The 23,721-nt window shown below is 32.1% G+C and overlaps 1 pseudogene; it reads right to left on the bottom strand.

Annotated features, from left to right (window-relative positions):
• Window positions 1-1,978: 1,978 nt before the first annotated feature.
• On the bottom strand, window positions 1,979-20,933 carry LOC149187095 (wee1-like protein kinase; annotated as a pseudogene).
• Between the last annotated feature and the right edge of the window lie 2,788 nt (window positions 20,934-23,721).

Here is a 23,721-nt window from a genome sequence, read left to right as displayed (position 1 = left end):
CTATCTTGGACTAGTGCAGGAATGAGAGGGTTAAATAGAGATAAAATAGAGTTTACGGCTTATGGGAATAGAGTAAAAATAGAGCAATTTGGGACACCAATACTTATTAAAAACTTACATTATCACCAAAACATTAAAGGTCTATGTGTTTGATAATAACAGCCTACATCATGGCATCAAATCAATAACAATGGTCACCACAAAAGTGACATATATCTTAGTGGTAGGAACATAGCTCAACTTTAGTGATCACATTGGTTAGGAGCAATTCAAGGATTCATTCCTAACTAATCCAATCTTCAACATCATATTATTAAATTGAAATGGGTCTTATGTTGATATTACACTCATAAAGAATGTTAAAGGTGAAAGGGGTGAAAGGGGTCATGTTGCAAAATGGTTATGGGATAACTAGATTTAACAAAACATAAAACTCAAAGTTGAACTTGATTCATAATTCACCCATGAATCATCTTGAACAAGTTTGGTCTTATGACCTAATTCATAATTTTCCAATTGCTCAATCTGCACAAAAAGTTGGATTAGTAAGCACCCTTACTTTTTTCCTTAAAACCATATACCCCAAAAAGGTACCTTCTATTGCTGTTGTTTTAAGATGTCATCATTCATATTCATTACAATATCTAATTTAATCCATGGGTCTTAGCAATTATATCAAAATCATAAGACAACTTAATTATACCACTTGTTAGACATACTTTTAATGGTGTTCTACTTTTTCTCATTTTTCATTCACATTGCTATGTTTTCCATATGACAGAGAAATGGGTACTTCATAAGGGGCCTCACCTTCCACTTCAACCTACACCAATGCTTGAACTTTTATGGAAAATTCCAATCATTTTAACTATAAGAAGAAACAATGGTCCACCACTACTAATTTGTCAAATATGAGGTGAATGTACCAATAATGTACTCATCAAAAGATGAATCCCTTCTCCTTTTCTTAGGTGACCTTGAAAGCTTCCTACTGCATTAGTCAACCACATGTATTGAAGAAACAAGATAAGTCTAAGAATAAGATAGTCTATAAACAAAAACTGATATAATTTCAATAGATGTACGAACATGCCTAGCAAATAGCCTGTTGGATTCTTCCACATAGTCCTACCATTGATAATAGTGCTTTTTAGTTGAGGATCACATAACATAAAATAAATGTTTTACATACTCGACTTCATTATATAGATGATGTTTGGTTGTGTCTTTGCTTCCAAATTATTCCCCTAGAATAGAAACAATGCATTGAAGCCAATTTGGCTCATCAAAATATCAGTGTACAATGATCTTCCCTTGTTTATATCCTTCTAACTTGGCAAGGTCTGGAGTACAACATAATGTAGTGGCCCCACCATCTGGATTGCCACTAATCTACAAATCACAAAACTTGACCATCAAACAATCCTAAACCCACACAAAACCCTAACTGTACTTTGTTGGCACAAACCTTCATTGATTTTTTGTTTTCATAAGCCAAATTCTTCCCTTAACTAACTTGATTATGAACAATATAAAATGACAACATCTTTAAAAGGATTATTTATAAACCATAAAGTACCAAAAATAGATCAAACTAAACCTAAGCGTCGTGGCTATTTCAAAAAACATGACATGCAACAAGTGATTTATTACATAAAGGAATCATTCATAGTAACTCTTGCCATTCAATCCAAAAGTTATCCCCTCAATATTATGATAGCCAAACATGCTAGTGCAGGAAAAACTTTAGCATTCGTGCATTTACAGGATTTTTTGTAACCTAAACATTTGTCCACAAGCTAAGCACCACTACAATCTACACCATGTATTTACATATGGAAAATAATAGTCATTTTTTAACTATTGAAACCATTTGGACATTTCTATGTACAATTAGAACGTAAAAATGAGTGACTTTTTAGGTTTCTCTATTGAGCCAAGGGAATTTTAAAAACTAATTCATCCTTCATCCATACCCTTAGACTTCCTTTGCTCCTTGAACCTTATTAAATATAGGATTTTTTAGTACATTTTTAGCAGATGGTATTTTTATTGGATTGTTGCTAACCAAATCCTGGAAAAATGCTTAATAATCAGATTTGAGTATCTCTTTAATTATAGAATGAGGAAACATAATAAATTATTTATGAAAACATCCTACATGTAGAAGCTTTTGAAAATATATAGAAAAACCAAAGAGAATTGAGATCTTGATTTCTGTGTACATGTCTATTCGTTTTCCAGAACCAGGGTATTTCTTTCTCAACAAAGGTTCAAAAAATGTCGCACCCAATGAGAACATGTCCTCCTTGTCAATATGTTCATAATTATCATTCAGGATTTCATGAGACATATTTAGTGCATCTCCTTCTTCAACATGGAGTGTTCCATTAAGAAGTGTAGCACGACCAAATTCTCCAAGCTTGTAAGTACGAATGCGAACATAAATATTCTCAGGTTTCACATCTAGATGTGCAAATCCATGTTTGCAGATAAAATCCAATTCCTGAGGAATCTGCTAGAAAATTATGAATAATGTCTTATATTATTGGGATGTAAACTTCAAGACCTTTGAGAAGAAAAAATTCAGTATGTTTGTCTTACTTGATACATTGCTTCAAGAAAGTCTGATTTTTGTTCTTAGAATTCCTCTGTCATTTGCAGTTGCCAGATTATGGTCACAAAGCTCCATTTGAATGTACAAATGATCATTCTCAAACTAGGCAGTGTGATATCCCACAATATTTTTGTGGGGGCCTCCAAGCAAAATCTTTTTAAGAATTGTCTTCTAGATCACACGTCTATGTCCATGTAGAAGGATCAACATGAATCTCGAATATAATACATGACCAAGAAAAATATACTTAGTTTATAATGTATATCTAGTGCTTCCAGCAATTGAGCTTCCATCAATGCCACCTTTCTGAAAAGCGAAATTGCATGTTAATAAATATCCATGCTAACTGTAACTAAAAGAGGAAAACACTAGAAAAGGGGATTGAAGAGAGATATCACCTTTCATTATAAAGTTGTAACTAGATTTGTGAACACTTCACTGCATAACAGCAACCATCAAGTCTATTTAGAACTTTGTAAACATAGATAATTAACTCTACTTATCATGGAATCTAATCCTAAATGGATTTTTTTTTAGTCTCAACAATTTTGTAAGGATGCTCCTTTCTTATTAATGCAAACCAATATAAAAACATATTTATTATCATACCAATTATAGAACATGAACTAAAAAAATCCTTCCCAAATGTCTAAGGTTCATCCTGTAGAAAAACACAGAAATATCTTCATCATCTATCACGGATGACAATTCTTGTGTTTGTTACGGAATATGCTGCATGATAAATGAATTATAGAAAAAATTTGTTTGACATCGTGTATAAACATGTATAAATAACTAAGGTTGAAGAAATAAATCTGATACCATCAATATAGGTGCACCTTTTTAGACCAAATCAGTTCCTTCAATATGGGGGAATACCTAAAGAAGACCTAAAACTAAAGCTCCACAAGGATGCCAACCGGATGAGATGATAGAGTGACCATCATTGTTGAATCATGGCCTACTACATGGAAACATGAAGACCTTCTCGAGTTGTTTCTTCGACCTCTTATTCAATTTTCTGTCCAACTGAATGGTGAGAGGTGATGGCATCCAATGGAACAAGCCAAGAAATTTGTGTAAAGAGAATGAAGGCAAAGAAACCATAGCCAACAAAGAACTACAAGTCAAAAACTTAGCCTGAATCGGTAATGAAAAACAAAACCATAATCTAATACTGAGAAGAAACCCTAATAAAATCGCTATTAAACAAAAATAGGTAGCAAAATATCAGCAAGAAAGAAAGAAAATTATAAACTCTCAAAGAAAACTAATTACCTAAAGCTCCAACAAAGTCGCTACCAAAAGAAAGCAGTTATTCACAAAGGAGGGGTTGTATGCAATTTTTTTGGCTAACTAGTAGCTTTTTTCTAACTAATAATTTGAAGGTAGACCAATTTTATTTTTAATTATTAGAATTTTTTTACTAACTATTAGTCTGAGGGTAGACTATTGTTCATGTTGTCACCTATCATACCATCTTGCATTTGGGTCAAATGGTCCTATATTTCATCCCTCGTACAGAGGAGGACTGGTGCAATCTTGGTTGACTAATAAAAGGAGACTTGAAATTCAGAAGTCGAAGCCAAAAGGGAGAGCCAAAATTCAGAGGCCAAAATTAAAAGGGAAAGGTTTTCCATCGAAATGTCAATTTTGAATAAGGCTCAATAGTTCGGGACCCGATATGAGAAGGAGCGACAGAAACGGAATATTGGGACACCAGGATATCAGAGGTCAGAACATAAAAGACCTTAGTGATCTATTTAAAAGCGGACCCGAAATGGAATATCGGAGCAGACAGTTAGAAGGAAGGTATATCGGAAACATGGTAGGTCAGAACCTCAGAGTTTCGTAACTCCTTAACAAATGAAATTCTGTGAAAAGCATTGAAGTTGCAGAGAAGGGGAATTAAAAATAATATCATTGTAAAACCAAAGCACCCAAGGACCCTTTCTCTCTCCTCCGAAGGACACATAGTAGCTGTGATTGGCCTTGAAACGTTGATGAGGTAGATGATGTCAGCATGACATGGTGGTACATGACACGTGGTAGTCAATTTTAGCATTTTTAGGTGGCCTAGTGAGGCAAATCCATGTGACACATGTCACCACTTAGGAGGCTCCATGTGGAGATGATGACCTCAATGTGATGTCATCTCAGAGGTCGATATTTTGGAGGGAAGAGATTTCGAAACTCATGTGTATTGGAAATTCAAAAAAATTCTGATATAAGGGGCTTTCGATGATTAAGTGGCACTTGGTCGTAGGGACCCAAAAGAACCAAGGTCGTAGAGTGGGCTGAGCACCTAAGTGCTATAGAAAGTATTAGAAGAAAGAGGCATTGTAACTTTATTTTAATTTCAATTGGGAGAACTTCCAACAAAAGGATAGAAAATTATCTTGAAGTTTAAAAACATTGGCAAATCTCACTAGTCCTTAATATGTAAACTATAAAATGTTTATTGAGGTATTTGTAAAATTATTCAAATTTATAATGATTTTATATATACTCTCTATATAATGTTGGTTATTTTTAAGGTAAAATAATTATTTATTGTAAAATTTTAGCAAATCATTTTAATAGAAAATGGAAATTGGCAAATCTTTTTTTTGGAAATATAATGGAAAATTAGCCCACCTATGAATATTAGACCCTAAAATTTTCCATGTTCTTGACATAAAACTCCCCCTAAATTCGTCCCTAAGATCTCTCAACTAAAGGGGTTTTCAAAATGGCTCTTCCTGCATTCTTGGCCAACAAATTTGCCCCATTAGATTTTTCTTTCGTTGTTGGTTAGCCCCATCATGTTCCTCCATTTCAAGAATGGTGTGCCTATTTTCTTAGGTTCAATGGAAGCACAAATGGAAGCTTGAACCATCAACTTAAGGAATTTCATGAATGTGTGGACCAAATGGGTATTGTTCATGAAGACATGAAAATGAAATTGTTCATGTATTGTTTGGATTGGGATGCTATGGTTTAGTACAAGACACTACCTCATGGTAGCATATCTTCTTTAAAAAGATCGACATAACATTTAGTTTTTTTTAACAAAATATTATATCCACTGGCTTCTTTGTTTAAATATTTTTGTGAATATTGTAATGTTGAAAATGTTTCCAAGACTAATGATGTTGTTGAAGATATTTGTGGATCTCAACTCCAAGAAAACATATACTTTCATCAAGAAGCACTACCCAACAATCAAGAAAAGGAAGAAGGAGACATTGTTAAGATGTAAATAAATCCTTAGATATCGTATTTTTTTGAACCTGATGGTTCCCCTTTATATGATTTGTATGACTCATATGGGGAGTTGGGCTTTGTAGAACCACAACAATCCCAGTAATGGAAATATGCTCAAAAAGAGGAAGCTAACAGTGGGGTTAAAAAAGAGGCTACATCTTATGATTTACATCCTTCAGATGGAGAAAAAGGTATTAGCATATGCCCAAGACAACCACAAGAAGAAAATGATTCCCAACAAATAAAGACAACCTCTTCTTCTGAGTATATATCAGTGGTTGCCAATCAGTTTTACTTGCCCATGTTTATACTTACCTCTGTTTTTGAAGTTCAAGAAGTTAATATTGAAGTTGATGAAAATTCTCCAATTTATGATTCACATAATTCAAAGGAGGATGAGATTGTTGTTTATTTTCAAAGTGATTTTCTTACCAGCAATTGGGGAGAATATTACGAGCAACAACTTTTTCAAGAAGAGCCCAAAGTCGAAGAGCTAAACAGTGTCTGTGGCTGCCTTTTGCAGAAAGATTCCTACCTAGAAATTGTTCAAGAAAGGGAAGCAGCTGTAAATTTTTATCATCGGTTCTATGATCTAGTAGATGACTATAGGGTATCTTTCTTTGGCCAGCAGCAGGTCTCAATTATTGGTTATGTATTAAATTTCTTACCTGAAAATTCCACATGGTGCATGCCTATTTTAATTACTAAATTTCTAGAGAATAATGGCATAAGGTCTAGTACTCAGACGTTGGCCTGGTATCATTGGAAGGTTGACCTCAATTGGGTGAATTGATCCTAGGACATAAGTAGGAGTTGTAGATAAATAAGCTCACTATGTGTGTGTTTAATTTCTAGTTCTTAGAAGTTATAGTTCTACATTTCAAAAATTATGAGGATAGGACTTCGAGAAAATAAATTTCCAGGGAGATTTTCTAGTTTTACAAGTTCAATATATTTTTGACACCATGCCAAATAGTGAAGGCTACTAATCTACATGTTCTCAACACCTTGCCAGTAAGGCACTATCCCCAATTAGATTCGAAGTTGTCACCGGTCATACCATCTTTCATTTGGGTCAAATGATCCTATATTTCATCCCATGTACAAAGGATGACTGGTGCAATCTTGGTTGACTAACAAAAGGAGATCCAAAATTCGGAGCTCAAAATCAAAAGGGAAAGGTCGACCATTAGAATGTCAATTTCTGAGAATGCTCAACACTTCGGGACCCAATATCGAAAGGACCCCCAGGAAAGGTATATTTGTACTTCGGGATATCAGAGGTTAGAACATAAGAGACCTTAGCAGTCTATTTAAAAGAGGACCTGAAATGGAATATTAGAGTAGACAGTCGGAAGGAAGGTAGATCAAAAATTGGCAGGTCAGAACCTCAAAGTTTCGTAACTCCTTAACAAATGGAATTCTTTGAAAAACATTGAAGTTACGAAGAAGAGGAATTACAAATAAAACCACTGCAAAATCGAAGAACCCAAGGACCCTTTCTCTTTCCTCTGGAGGACACATGGCAGCCTGTGATTGGCTCTGAGAAGCTGAAGAGGCATATGATGTCAATATGACATGGTGATACAAGACACGTGGCTATATTTTTTTTCTTTTTTAGGTGGCTTAGTGAGGAAAATTTGTGTGACACATGACATCACTTAGGAGGAGGAGCCACATGGAGATTCCAATGATTAAGTGGTGCATGGTCATAGCAACCCAAATGAACCAAGGGCGTAGAGTGGGCTGAGCACCTAAGTGCTATAGAGAATATTAGAGAAAAGAGGAATTTTAACTTTTTTTTAATTCAAATTGGGAGAATTTCCAATGAAAGGAGTTGTGATGTTGGATAGTTCTTTTTTGTAAGGACTTAAGGGGACAAGGGCATACATTAGGCCTTAGCACCTAGTTTTGTCAAGGTGCCATGTGGAAATTATTTCAGAGGTTGGAGTTTTCGTAAATCCTATCAAATTATTTTATGGTAAAATTATGATGAGAGGGGTTTTGATGTGAACTGGCACATGGTCATGAGAGATCCAAAGAACCTAAAGAGGATAGTAGATTCAGCACCTAGGTGTTGTGGAGAGTATCAGAGGTTGGATATTTCAGAACCTCTTTGTAATTTCATTTTAGAAAAGTTACGATGGGAGGAGCCCTGATGTGTTGGTGGCGCTTGGTTATTGAAACCCGAAGAACCAAGAGCATAGAGCAATTACAAAGGGAATTATGCCCCTGACTAAAGCCCGAAGTCTTTAAGACCCAAGCGCCAAGCCACTGGTCACAGTACCTGGTCCCATGGGGAACAATAGGAAAAGGGGCTAAGAAAAAAGGAGCTAAAGGCAATCAGGGCAGTGTTATATCGTAACATATTTTTAATATAGTTACGAGATGTATTGGGCTCCGATAGTGTAATGCAAAGGTCATAAAGGATGGATGAGTTGGAAGCTAAGTTGCATATCACCTCCCAGCACCACCACATCAAACCACACCCAACTCCAAAGAGGGACAATCCAAGCAGTTAGAGGGAGAAAACGATAGGTGAGCTAGCAGATAACCATGGGATGAATACCATGATAGAGGTGTGGCTAGATCATCAGCCCACCACTAATCCAGATGTTGGAGCCTGAGTCCACCTAAAAAAATCAAAGGAATCAACATGGAGATATTTTACAATGTTAATCATGACACCTTATGTTTCTCATATTTTATTATTTTTTTCATTTTTAAGGAAACAATCGAGTCAGTTACGTAATAATTAGGACATTCAGGCGAGTCACACCCTCATACAGCTATGTAGTTTAGATAGCTATAGCATTTACAAATATCTTTTAAGGTGGCCTTTTTTTTTCTCCCTATAAAATGGGAGAATAATCTCATTATGAAGGTTCCCAAATTATGTTTTCAGAGGTTCTGAATTCTATGTTTAAGGGTTCTAAATTTTGTTTTCAAAGGAGGTTCCAAGTTTGGTTCTAATTTCTTGTTCTTGAGGTTGTTATTGTTTTGCACATTTTCGCCAGTTTGGGCTTGTGATATGTATTTCATTCTTGAATATTAATGAAGAAGTTTTTGGTGATTCCAAGCATTGGGATATGTAGTATGTTTTCTTCCTTTGTATGTCATTTCATATGTGTATTTTCTTCTTCAGAAAGTATGTAATTGTAGCTATTGGATTCGCTCTTAAGTCACATATTTACTAATGTTATGTGATAGCAGAAGGTACCTGTGAGATTGTAGATTTATCTATGTTATGTAATAGCAGATGGTCCCTATGAAATCACAGATTTACCTATGTTATGAAATACCAAATAATACCTGTGAGATATTGAGTTGAAAGAGCTCCATAATTTATGCACTTCATTCCTTCTATGTTGTCATGATTCTACTAGGACTTGTTGCATAGGATTATGGGTTTATCTAGCCCTCTACACCAAGTTCCTCTCTTATGTTTCTCCTTTCCATATCCACCACAACAACAAAGTTAAGCTCCATTATTTATGTGTCATCCACCAAACCTAAACATTTATTCTTGGGAATGATATATTTTTATGTGCCTCCTAGATCTGCCTGTGATAAAGGAAATTAAACCAACATCTAAATAATTTTACATTCATCTATTGAGTTGCACTAAATAATCTTCAAGAGAGACTAAGATGTCATAAGCACTGATCTCTCCTCAACTCAGGGGTTGTCTCTAGGAGCTAATACAATTCAATTGTCTAACATTAGATCTGCGGATGCAGAGACATGCAAAGTGGAAACTAAGAGATTTATTCCAAAGGAACGCCTTATGATGTAATTGTTACGATAACATATATTTATATATGTGTGCACATGTATAATGCATGTATACATTGCATTATGTTTGTTATTAGATTTTTTTATTTTACATGTCAACTTCATATTAAATATTAAAGGAATTGCAAATCTCACCTATATCTTGAATTAATAGTTTTAAAATATTATATATCAACTTCATATTAAAAATGAAATAAATTACACATTTCCCTCACAATGGAAAGTGAAATTAGAAGGAAATTAATTTAAATTACTTACTTTTTCCCATATAAATTGATATACAATTATGTTATGTAATATTCATGTTGAAATATTTTATTTATGGTTCACATTAATTTTTTGTTATTAATATTTTTTCAAAATATTACATGTTTAATAGACATTTAATGAATTACAGCATATATTATCAACAATATTATTTTTACATACTATCTACCAACTTCATAAACTAGTGGAGGAATTACATTTCCTTTTCATACTAAAAAGGTAATATTATTTTTTTTACTTTTGGTTACTTTATCTCTATTTAAAATTGATGTAAAACTAAGGTGGAAATTGAAGTATTTTATTTAGGAAAAACATTGATTTTTTTTGTGATTTCTATTTTTAATGTTTTTTTTAATATAAGTATTATTTCATTGTTTTTAAATGTAACTTTATGCCACAACATCTCCCTCATACTAGGCTATAGAGCGCCTCAATCTCAACATGTAATACCAATAATATTATTTTTACATACCATTTATCAACTCTATATTGAGTAGTGAAACAATTACAATTTGATGTAAAATTAAAAATGAAAATTGAAATATTTTATTCATAGTTAACACCGTTTTTTATTAATATTTATTTAATTTATTAATATAAATATCATTTTATTATTTTTAAATGTAACAACATCTCTCTTATTAGATCTTAAAATACCTTTTGAATCAATAGAATTAAAATATTGTTATTAATTTATATTCAAATAGTAAAAAATAAGAAATAATATTAATTATTATGAGTATAATACATTTTCTAAAATAATAAAATAGTAAATTAATATGTTCTACATATATATGAAAAAATTAATAAATAAGGTTATTTTATTGAATTGTCTTTAAAAAAAACAACCATTTGACCACCATTGCAAGCAAAAGTTGTCTTATATTTTCCTAAGTAGAAAGTAGGGATTTATATGAATAACCCCTCTCTTATTGAATTCTCTCAAAATTTTCAAAAATTATAATTCAACCACCATTCTAAGCCAGTGTTATCATATCATTTTCTACGTACCAAGGATATATATAACTTAACGATTAATGACTAATATGACAACTTTACCACCCAATCCATATAAACATGGATCTTTTCAATATATTGTGTACTTTATGTCATTTCATGTTTATGATAGCCTTATTTAAGCATTCCCTAAAACACTGTATCTTTATTGAAATTTGACAAAATACCTTATTGTTAGTATTTTATCTTCTAATATTTTTTTATGATTTTGATTATTCAAATATTTTATGATAGAGAAAGTTTGAAAATTAAAAAAAAAATAAAATAATATTTATCAATAAATAAAATTATATAAATAATTTTTTATTAAAATTATTAAAATTGTAATATCAATTTTTTAAATATGTTATGTAATACTCTTCCATGGTAATGTAAATATTTTATATTTAGAATAAACTATTTGTGGTAGGAGGGTTAGGAAGCCATAGGAAACTTAAATTTAAATAGTGCAGGGTGATGTATTAAATTAATTGATTAATAAAAATAAGTTGGATGATTATTTGGGAATTAATGAGTTAACGAGATTTTTACCCAAAGAAATATGGAAATGATAAACTCCCCTAAATTAATCCTAAAAAGCCCTAGGAGGAGATAAAAGTGAGTTGATAAGAATGGGAGAGAAAAATCGAAAAACAAATAACTCAGTGTGGGGGAAACAACACTAAGAAAGGGTAAATAAAGCACCACGGGAAAAAAGCTAGGATTTAATGAAAAATATATTTTTCAGAAAAAATAAGAAAAGCCTAGGCTATCAGGCTAACAAACCCTAGAAAGCGGGACATCGCAAGGAAAAAACTACTAGGGAAGTTAGGAATAAAAATTCCTTGACCAGAATGACAAGAGTTTATTGATTCTGGGAAGGGAAAAGATAGATCTCAGCTTTGGGGATAACCTGTGAGAAAAAGAGGTTTGTGGTTGCGCATAAAATTATATCCCAAGTAGATCCAGTGGTTACAGTTAGACATTCTGGTTACTGAAGAAGTGACTCACTATCTATTTTATATATCAATTATTATAATTTATGTTTGTTTAATGTGATAGACTAAGCTTCTGTATGAATTTATAGACAGGGACTTCCATGCTGGTGTATAAAAGTTGTGATATAATCTTTACTTCATGCTGTGAAATTTATATACTGCTTTGATAGGGTGTTGGAAGTTTCAACACTATCTACCCAAACTTCTCAGCTAAATGAATTACTAATAAGTAAAGAAATGTCTATGCATCGGTGACTAATTCAGTTATTGATAACATATATGTGGTATAGATTTAGCTAGATTATGAATATTATCAGTAGGGGTTTCTGTTTTATGTGTGTATAGGAGAGCTAATGTAAAGGGTTTGACTCCCTAGAAAGGTTTAGAACTTATCTAGCTACAGTATTAGTTACTATAATAAGATGGTTATTTTTATTAATATTACACATATATGTACATCTATAAGCAATATTTGAATACTTATGTGTTTACAAGAAGTCTTGGACATATTTATATAATGTACTGTAGGTATAGCCATGGTAGCACAAGACACTTAAAAGACTAGCTAATAGGAGGGTCATGTGGAACATGCACCTTTAAGGCAAAAGGAGAATACAGAAAGTCTGTACAGCTAAGCGCACAAATTAATGTCATTACATTATAATCACCATGACTATACAGCTACTTGAGTATATAGAAAAAAAATATGCATTTAGGCCTACGAGTTATCCCTAATATATCATAGACAATGTAGAGTGAATAGTTGTACATAATTTTATCAACTGAAAAGTTTTATATGATTTTTAAGTGAAGTATGTGTTAAACAATTTGAAGCAACAACACTAATCAAACTATAAAATTAGATTACGAAAATATTACAGTTTTCGGTAAACATATACAACAATTACTTATACCAATATAAATTCTATGAATGCCTAATACAGGCTATAAAGCTATGAGATGTGTATTCTATGCAAAACCATGTCAATTATAACAAATGTCAAATAACCTTGAAAACAGTGTGAATTATGATGTATAACCCTCAGAATTTCTACATTTCTGGAACCATGAATACAAATCGTATGCAATGATAAAAGAAGAAAGAATATTGTCATTCGTATGCAATGATAAAAAAAAAAAAACAGATTATCATAATATGAAGCCCTCATCGTCCTAGTGTTACATGTATCCAATAGAGACAAACAGGGGCAATAAAGAAAATATATAATTGAAATTTGAAGTATGACATAATCAAGTATTTGCATATATAAATGCATAAAGTCCAGAAAATAAACAAAGTGTGTGATACACTATGAAGACCTTCAAAGGGTCATTATATATTAAATTTATTTTCCACTCTGAGGAGAGAAACAACCAAGAAAATTAAACCAGTACATTGCCAATAATATAAAGCATACAGTGGGTTCTGGTAAGTTTATACACCAGATCCAAATGAGAGAAACCAATAGAGTACATTCATTGACTAATAACATAATAGTAGAAACCAGGGTAGGAAAATCCTTTGAAAAGTATCTCAGAGGCTTTATATAATTATCGAATGCGACCTATGCCATTTCCTACACAAAACGATATGCTAGTTGAAGGATAACATAAAAGAAATCCAAACACCAATCTATATAATGAATCAACCTGATATTCAAAAGTTAAACATCCTAAAAAGGAAAGGAGCAAGTTAGACATGTCGTCGTTGTATAAGAAGTTGGGGAGGAAAATGAATTGTTGATATCACCCTCATACTTGTAGCTGACGTAGAGGACGAACATGCCAACTAAATGGTCAAAAAAGAAACTAAATCTTGGACAGGAACATAATATGTATATATATATATATATATATATATATATATATATATATATATATATATATATATATATATATATATATATATATATATATATATATATATATATATATATAATAGAAAACAAAATCTCAACCAAGGAGCAAAAAATTACCTATAGAAAGCAGGGTATTAGCACCATGTGCAGCTAAATAGTGACAAACAATGTAAATATCAGCCATGAAATGACATAAATGGAAGAAAAAAAATAATAATAATGACAAAGGTATTGGAGCAAGAATGTACATAGTGGGACGACACACGAAAACATAAACCAAAACCTAATGACCTTGTGACAATGTGAAAATGGTTGCCTATAACAAAACAGTAATAATCAAATAAAGGTAAACAAAATAAAAAAAATTGAATGGCGTAGTGGATATCACTCAGTATAGAAAAAAAAGAGCAAATCATACTTGTATGTTTGTAATCCATTAATATCATCACTAGGGTCGATGCCACGGCAAGGTCTCTGTTCCTAGGAAAACTTCGATAGAAGAAGAGTTATAAACTCGAAACCATAAGGGAACCACATTAAATTCCTTTACCTCTGAAAAATAAATTGTATATAATATTGCATAAAGAAAAACAAATGATACAGACCAAGAGTTAGCGCGATGCTCTGAGTATGTCAGAAAAATGAAAAAATCAATAGCATTTAGAAGCTGAAGGAAACCATTGTGATGATGAAGCAGGCTACCAGGTGTTGTTTTTCCAGAGTACCATGGCATCACTAGAAAAGTTAAATTAAAAAAAAATTATGGGAATGACCATGTGTGCATACATGCTCATAGTAATTGACCACATTTCCTCAAGAGTGCTCTAGTAGAAAATGGCTAATTAGTTACTAAAAAAATGACTAAATTTTGCATATAAATGACCACTTTTTAGTCGGTGACCAATAGTAGCTAATTTACAGTATCTTATAATGCGACCAACTTTTAGTCGTTTTTAGCTTATCCATTAATTTTTTGTCTCAATTTTATCATCTATTACTATATTTAGTCATAAATTTGGTCATTAATTTGGTCATTAATTTAGTCATTAATTGTCGCAATTAATGACCAAATATACAACAAAATATATTAATATATGATGACCCGAGAAAAACAATTAATGACCAAAGAAATATGATCAAAATGTTGGTCATGTTATGAGATACTATAAATTAACTATTAATAGTCATATATATGTAAATTTTAGTCATCGTTTGAAATCAATTAATGACCAAAGAAATATGACTAAATTTCAGTCGTGTTATAAGATACTGTAAATTAGCTACTAATAGTCGTATATATGCAAAATTTAGTCGTCATTTGTAATCACAAATTTATCATTTGCAATAGTCATTTATATTTTTTTGGTAGTTTCATATTCATTATATAAACAACTAATTTAGTAGTTTCTATTCATTTCATTTCATTTCATTAATAATCGTTATAAACGACTAATTTAGTCGTATATTCTTTTTTTTTTTGTTCATCATTAATCAATATGAACTACTAATTTAGTATTTTTAAATTGATTTTGTGTTCATTATTAATCAACATAAATTAATGAGTATGATTTTGCGACTAAATTAAGAAAAATATCATACAATGTGCATGTTCATCTAATATAAAACACAAAATTACATATATTAATTACAATACTAAATAATATCAAGTGAAAATATAAATAATTTCGACCACATAAATTGTATTATATAAAATTTCAATTATTACAATATGAGCTTCCAACTTAATATTGGTTGGACTACAATTTACTCATGGAATAATGTTTTATCATTTCAAAACATTATCATTGTCTTGCCAAGGCATTGCAAGTGAATTCACCAACTCTAAGACTTGACCATCAATCTCTATATGTGTGTCTTACACAAGATATTGGCTCTAAGGGTATCACTAGACTGGTTCTCTTCTCTCTCTCTTTGTTCATTTGTTGCTCAAGTGTAATTGTTCTCCTATTTCTTCAATTCATGCTTTTAACCATCAATACTGAGTTCCTCTCCTGAAAATGAAACAAGATACAATGTGAAGTACAAGAAATGAAAGACGATGAGTACTTGAATATAAACTAAAGTAGAGTATAAAATATTTATACAACATATACCTCAACATTAGCAATATCAATGCCATTTTCCCCCATAAAGCAAGAAACTCGAACAAGTTTTCTTCAGTTGGGAAATAGTGGCCATTATGTGGTGAGATGACTTGTATAAACAAAACAAATAAAACATCACCATAGAAAAGAACACCTTAGTAACTTAGTATTCAACATTCAGAGAAAACTTAGGCACAAACATGACAACTAAGTTACATGCTAAAAAGCTCAGGTTGTAGATAACTTGTTTAAACAAATAATATTAAGTGTGAAGTCTAATCCTTGTTGTTTTATTCACAACAACATTTCATTCTCTAATGCATGAACTTGGTCAAGTATATAGACAACCTGGGGTTGCTCAAATAACAACATGAAAGTAAAAAAATTTAATAGTCATGATATTAACACAAAACAACTAAAAGGATTTCAATTAATATCGTGTAATACTAAACTCATATTTAAGATTTGGATGTTTTTTAAATGGACATGATACCAAGTACTTTCAATTTCATAGTTAAAAGACATACAAAAATCAAAATAAACGTTCAAAATACATTCAAATAATAAAGAGAGGATATCATGGAATGAACATTACAGTTATAAAACATTTTTTTACCCATCCACCAGTGTCTTGTCTAGCATTCCTAAAACATTTTCTTACCCAAATTAACCATGAAGTGAAATAATCACAACATTAAAAACCATTAAAATCACTACTAGAAACATTTCCAAAGTCGATGGCTCAAGTGCGTAAAGGATCTCAAATAACAAATGAATCATATCCAAAACATGCTCTACATTGTCTCCCCATCCTTTTTCCAATCAAATTTCCTATAACCTGCCCACACCAGAGTCAAGTAACAATCAAATGAAAGCTACGTAGATGGTTCATGTAGGAGTTGTATAAGTGGCAAAGTTCAAAAGGATTGGTAGTAGACCTTGCCAACAGAAGGGAAAAACTACTAAATGAGAAGACCAGGACTGTGAACGAACATACCATATAGTTAATAAGTTGATTAACTAGGCACAAAGTAGTTATAGCGAAAAGAAGGAAATCTACCATGAGTCATTTCAGTAGTTACATAGAACTAGATGCAACAAGAGAGACAAAGATAAAAGAAGGTGCTTTGTGCAGACTATTACCCATTGAAGTGGGTGATTCTATAGGAGAATAATTTTCTCTCATTCTTCACATCCAACCAACCAACCATGCAACACCTGACAACCACCACTAGCTAACAACATGCCATTGTATCTCTGCCACCTGCATCAGTCATATACATTCTCACCCATCCACTAAGAACACAGGAACGAACATAGGAGTGTGACCAGGGAAAATTTTAAGAACCCCCCCTAAATTTACATGTATAATAAATGGGCGAATCTCCATGGTATATAGGAAAAATGGAAGGCGATTTTATCAATAATATGATATGTATATATAATTTTTTGGTGAATCTCTCACCAGGCATGGCGAATATTTTACTCAATTATAAAATCTTGTGTTTATTGAATACACAAATGAAATCATTGCATTTCTTTAAAATATCTTTTGAAATCAAAATTACCGAAATTACATATCGATAACCTAGTGGGTGTAGGATAAAATTCACCCATGCCATTCATAGAAAGCATGAGAAAAAACCTAATACTATATATGAAACCAAGAAAAATTCAAATTCATCACTTCTAGGGACCTCGTAACCACCCTGCCAATACACAAGTATGTTCCTGTTTGTAATTAGAAAAATTACCCAAATTACAATCTGTTTACTCCTGCATATGTTGGAAAGTTATAGAAGGATGACTAGTGCAATCAATCCATTCCTTTTACCCTGGATTTGTTTCAGTTTAAAACAAAAGTATACAAATATACTTGTCCAATGTCTATGCTTTAACCATTCACCTTAAGATGTTTTTACAATATAATTTCCTAAGTCTATTTAATATCTTCATTATCATAAAAACCAACCTATATCCATCTTAATTTCACATCTACCACTCTTAGGGGGATGAAATCTATTTATCCCTCTGAGCACTTGGTAGACCTAGAATTAAGATGGATCTAAGATGATAGAATTTCCCTTTTAAATAGTCTATGCTCACATGAATACCATGGTATTACCATGGTTTATCATAAACCTGGAGCTTAAAAATTACTATTAGTAATTTATAAAAATTAATAAAATTAATAGTTGATTTTTATTTTATTTTTTATTTTAACCAAGCTAAAATGTTTAACATACATTAAATTACAAGATCCATTTTTACTCTTGATCGGATCAAATATTTTTTCACTCTATGCTAGTTTGCATATCACGATATTTGATACCTCTCGGGGGTTAGTAGATCTAGAGTAAAGATGGATCTATGTTGGTTTAATTCCGCCATTTAAATAGGCTACATTCCAGGTGAATACCATGGGTCAATACCATGTGCCATTTTGGTGAATACCATGGGTCAATACCATGTGCCATTTTTATTTTTATTAATACTAATATTAGGGTTAATAATGTTTTTTTGCATGGTATTAATAACAATCTAGTCCATGGTATTTGTCCCATAGTATTTTGCCCATAGGTTTCACCTAAATATAACACATCTTTTGAGTGTTTCTAAATATAAGGTGACTTATGGAGTAAATATAAAAAAATATTTCATTTGTTTACCATACCTCTCGTTTATTTATATTTTTATTAATTTACCATACCTCTTTTACAAATATGGTATTTGGCCCATAGGATTCACTTAAATAAAACCTCTTTCTTGAGCCTTCATAAATAGAACGAGGGTTATGGACTAAATATAAAAAGAGGTTTTATTTATTTACCATGCGTCTAGTTTATTTATATTTTTATTTATTTACCATACCTTTTGAGTAAGTATAACAAGACGTTTTATTTATTTACCATACCTCCACTTTACTTATATTTTTATTTGTTTACACCCTTGCATGTATATAAGGTGACTTATGGATTAAATATAAAAAATGTTTTATTTATTTACCATACCTCTCATTTATTTATATTTTTATTTATTTACCATACCTCTTTTATAAATATGGTATTTGGGCCTTTGGCCCATAGGATTCACTTAAATAAAACCTATTCTTGAAAATGGGCGAATGGATTCACTTAAATAAAACATATTCTTGAAAATGGGCCAATGGAAGGTTGTAACTCCTAATTTCAAGTGCTAAATTTACCTTTTTTACCCTCTCCCTTAAAATAAGGTGGGCTATTTGAGGTGATTTGTAAAAATGTACTATGATACAAAATATTCGCCCACTAAAAATTTAAAACCCCTTAATTTCGCCAAAGGGCGAACATTCGCCCCTAAAATTTTCTATGAGTGTAACTATATAATTATTATTATTTTCAAATAAGTTAAACCCCGATGTTCAATCACCTTGTAGGACTCATCAACAAGATGTTATTTAGGATTACAAATTTGTATTGGCACAATGTTATGAGCAAACTAGTGAAGGAAACAAATAATTCCTATTATAAATTCTAGCCTAATGTTGAGATAAAACTATACCAAATATACATATTATTCCCTAAGATAATAAGACCATAAGAAAATTGAATATATACTCATTGCATTGTACTAGATGAAGTGAAAGATAATGAGATCAACCAAACCCTTCTAAAATTGTGAGAGAAAATTGTTTTGGTGGAGCCATTACAACACAATAGTGTAAGAGAAACAAATCAAGCTCGCAGTTGTCATCACACCTGCAAATAAATTCCAAATAGAATTTGTAAATTTGGTAAACATGGCTCATAACAACTCTTTGCAACCTTAAATGTCAAAATTTACCATGTGAAGAATATATCTCCATAAATGAAAAAGAAAACCCTTTGACTCACCAACAAATGTAATGGTAGTATTCAAAAAGAATGAGTGACCATTTTGTTTCCACGTACCCAAATGCACCTTTGCACAAAACACCTGTAGTTGCAATGGGTGCTGCATTACAAATGCAGAAAATCCACATGGGTGGCATTCCCTCAATAGTTTCCTGAAAAAATCATGACATCTTCCAGAGCAAGCTACTACCAAATTCTTATGTTTTAGCTCTGATCGACCAAGTTTAGTTGTTTACAGCTCCATGGATTTATGTAAAGATAAAGAGAGCATTCTATGTAAAAGAATGTCGAATGATATATCTTGTTTACTAACATCATAATTGATCATGAGCCATTCATCTAATCTAAGTACACCTGAACTTTGTACTTCTATTTCTAACTAGGTCCATGGTTGTCCTAGATCTTCATGATCAGCCATACAACTTTCTATCTCACTAACAACATGAGAATTACCTCTTTCCATTAGCAATGTTCTTCTTATTCTATCCTCATCAAACTCGGGCTCAGAATATGACACAAGCCAACACATGTGACCCAAAATTTCTCTAAACATTAGGCCTCCTCTTCCAACATTTATGTCTATATCATTTCTTAGAGCAGGCTCAACTAAAGTTGGTGAATGTATAGTTTTGTTTAAACCTCCCTCTCTACCCTTTCAATGTACTGATTTTGTATCAAAGAACTATCAGAAAACTAAAGATGTATGATTTGGTTTTTGATAAATTGTTTTTTGTTATATGTACTCCAAGTGAGTTATCCAAAACTTTTATGCAATAAAAAATAAGCTAGCTTAAGGCATATGCAACTGGAAATCCACCACTTATTTGGGAAACATTCATAGATTCAAGGAAAGCTTCTTTTATTTTAGTATCCAATGCACTGCTTCTTCCAGTCATTCTAATCATTGAACCTTCCTAAGTTGACCGACCAATTATAGCATGCCTATCTACATTTCTATCATCATCAAAATCATCTTGTTCTGATACCAAAATCTTATTTTTTACCCATTCTACATTATCTAGTGAACCTGCCCCAATGACATAAAGTGAATATATGCGAGCCATTTGAAATTCTAAGATAAATGAAGGAAGCCAATGTTCAATTTCCTCCTCCCATGAATACTTGTTACTCTCCTCTATGGATTCATACCTTGCATAAAAGTCAAGAATTCGATCCATGTTTTTGAATGATCAGGCCTTTTGTAAGCCACGTATTTGGCCTCTTATATGTGGCTCATTACAAACCATATGTCTTCTATCAATTGAACACATAATTGATTTGAAATCGACCCTTTACTTATCTGTGAAAGCAAGTACTAAGTTGTTTATACCAAGTTCCAAATAAATTAGACAATATCAATTTCTTGAACTCTAATTAGCATCAGAATAAAACCCCCAGATCAGATCAATAATGAAACATTTGGCACTGGAACAACACCCCAATGTCACATCAATAGTGAAATGTGCTTGTTAATAATAAGTTTACATTGTGAACTCTTACAAAAATAGGGAAAAACATGCCTTAAGAAGCCAACTCAAAATTTCCCTAATCTACAGTTGATTTTGGTCAAAAAGCTTAAAATATTTATGTAGGAAATTTGGTTAGATGATTGAATCAAAGCCAGCAATACAATCAAGACATGGACAAAAATATACCTAAAAAGCACTTGTGATAAGATGTAGAGGCTCTCACTCCATAGGCGAAAACAAGATGTATTTTCATATTTCCAACTGACCTTTTAGATAAATAGTCTGGAAGGTGCATTAACATCCATGGAAAGACAAACACAAAAGAAAAACAAACTTTTAAATGAATTTTCCATACCCATAATAATTTTATTTGAAAATCCACTATGTGGTTGAGATAAAAAAGTTAGTCTTCCTTAGAGTGGTGACCTGCATGTATAATTCTTGTCCCATGACATGATGCCTAACAATATGTAAGGATGATCTTGTGAGGAGCTACTCTAAGAGAACCAAATGAAAACAATGTATAAGAATGATTTGAAAGGAGTTCCCTGTCCATAACAAAGAATGTATATGATTGTGCAAATCAACAGTAGCAAGGTACCAACATCATACACTGCAAGTGGACCTACATTAGTTGTATTTTTTGTGGGACAAGTAAGTTAGCACCGTAGAAAAGAGCCCCTCTAAAACATAGAATATAAAAATATTTAGATCGGCTTCAAAGAAGGGTTAGAAGACAAGGATCTTTGGATCAACTTCAAAGAAGGAAAGGAACAAACACAGGCATATGAACCAAATGAAACTCCTACTACACATCTACTTTGTACAAATAGTATACACAATAATATATCTCCACAAAAGGAATAGAATAGGCTACTAAATGTGATTAAGAATTTATAAAGCAATGCCAAGTGGACGTCCAAAGGATGTGGAGAATTGTGCAATATAAATATCAGGGAAGTGGTATGATATTGTCCATAGATTTCTTTATGTTAATGTTTGAAGGATGTGGAGAATTGTACAATAGCAATATCAGGGAAGTGGCATGATATTGTCCATAAGTGCCTTTATGTTAATGTTTGAAATTGAAGGCCAAATTTTTCAAATGGAAAATTCAAAATAATTGTAAGAATTTAAAAACCCTAATCCTATCATGGAAACTAAAAAGTACATCCCATGTTCTCAACTACATCATTTTCTCATTAACACTATTTCAAACGAGTTTGTGCATCACACGGCTCTTACATTATTACATTTAAAAACGTTGGCAAGGTAATGTTCTCAGAGAATTTTATGCCAAGGATGTATCATTAACATACCCATAACATAGTAATAAGGCCTCTCTCCAAGACACATACACCAAGAAAGTTAAAACAATGCTCCACTACTACAGTAAGCTCAATATCCCCTTCATTTCCTTGAACTACACTTGAAAAGGTTAACTAGTTAACTACTCAAGGCACAAGAAAGGCTAAACTAAGGAGCAAGTGAAAATAACATTAGATATGTAAAGATCACATCACCACGAGATGGTTAGATTCTCCAGTGCAAGATATGAAAAGTTGTTTAAAATTACCAAGCCTTTGTATTAAAAGTTGTTTAAAAGTTGTTTAAAATTAACATGTCTAGAAGATTTACTTTCGTTACAAGCCTTTGTATTAGAATTAGCAAAGTAAAAATCTCCACAGAAAAATCACTTAAAATGGGATAATCCCTATACTAATTAGTACTGTCTAGTATGGACTCAGACATAAGCATCGTATATAGTCTAATAAAATCCTTTACAAATTCATACTTCAAAATTGACACTCTCCATAACTTTAGAAGAAACTTGCAAAGCTTCTCCGCTACTTTGTTATGCAAAATTTGTTCAGTCCTTAGTAGAATATCCAACAGGATATACTGACGAGAACAGATCAATGTTGTAATAAAATTTAGTAGACTCTTGTTGCACTAAAAAAAAATAAGAAGCATTTCTACATTTACAAAAGTTTTCATGTTGGCAACCTTTTCCTCTGCTTTTTGTGCATCCCACTTCTTCGACTTACCTTCAGCAACTCTTTCTGCAGCAAGTAACCGCTCTTTCCATTCAACTATAAGGGCCCCTAATATAAGCTATGCAATCTTTGCATATTTTGGTGGTAGGGGTTGCACGTGGCCCAGACATCTATGCATGGAGAAAAGCCCTTCTGATTTCCATGTTGTTTCATCTCCACAATCACAACATCCACCACCAAACCAAACCATTCTAAAATTTTGAGAACAAATCGTTCTGGTGGAGCCATTGCAGCACAACACTGTAAGAGAAACAAATCAAGCTCACGGTTGTCATCACACCTACAAATAAATTCCAAATAGAATTTGTAAATTTGTTAAAGATGGCTCACAACAGCTCTTGCAACCTTAAATGTCAAAGTTTTCCATGTGAAGAATATATCTCCGTAAATGAAAAATAAAACCCTTTGACTCACCAATAAATGTAATGGTAGTATTCAAA

This window comes from Pinus tabuliformis, chromosome 3_1, assembly GCF_031772625.1.
Source record: "Pinus tabuliformis cultivar Carrire ecotype Pingquan chromosome 3_1, CPIR1, whole genome shotgun sequence".
Classification (NCBI taxonomy): domain Eukaryota; kingdom Viridiplantae; phylum Streptophyta; class Pinopsida; order Pinales; family Pinaceae; genus Pinus; species Pinus tabuliformis.
Note: the sequence above shows the minus strand (reverse complement) of the source record. Positions and strands in the feature narration are given on the sequence as shown.